Below are 651 nucleotides of genomic sequence, written 5' to 3' on the forward strand. Positions count from 1 at the left end.
GGGCCTGTGTTTCTGGAAACAATGGACAGCAGAGACAGAGAGAGAGAGGGCAGAGACGGAGAAGCGAGCTAGTTGCAGAAATGAGCCAAAACGCGATGAATTTTGGACATAAAGTGGACCAATCTTGGATATAACAGTGTGGATTTAAAGCCCAAAGAGGCTGGAAGTTCCAGGCTCAATAGAAAATCCCCTGTAGAGGCTAGAAAGACCCGGAAAAGACCTCCGTAAACGCGAACTCGTCAGGATTTAAATTAACCGGAGGTAAGCTAATCGCTTGTATGGTTAAAAAATGATTAAACTATGAATCAGAGTGTCTCGGGTAACGAGGGTTAAAATGGTTTTGCTTACCTCAGACTCTTGCAATAGGAGAAATCGGAGCTTCTCTCTCCAAGAAGTGTCTCATTCACCAAAGAGCAGCACCACATGTGGGCGTGGCGTGCAGCATACAGTATTTGGGGGCACCGCTCTGACTTACCCGTGTAGAACGCTGCGTCGCACATTAGTGCCCTGCTACATTAATATGTTTTTTATTTGGGGTGGCCAGTGACATTTCTAGGCCTCTGTGTAGAACCGCCACTAAAGGCACATCTGCAATTTGGTATAATGTGATGTGTCATTGGTTTGCTACCAACGCTAAGGATGCTTTTCATT

Source organism: Etheostoma spectabile, unplaced genomic scaffold, assembly GCF_008692095.1.
Source record: "Etheostoma spectabile isolate EspeVRDwgs_2016 unplaced genomic scaffold, UIUC_Espe_1.0 scaffold337, whole genome shotgun sequence".
In the NCBI taxonomy this organism is placed as follows: Eukaryota; Metazoa; Chordata; class Actinopteri; order Perciformes; family Percidae; genus Etheostoma; species Etheostoma spectabile.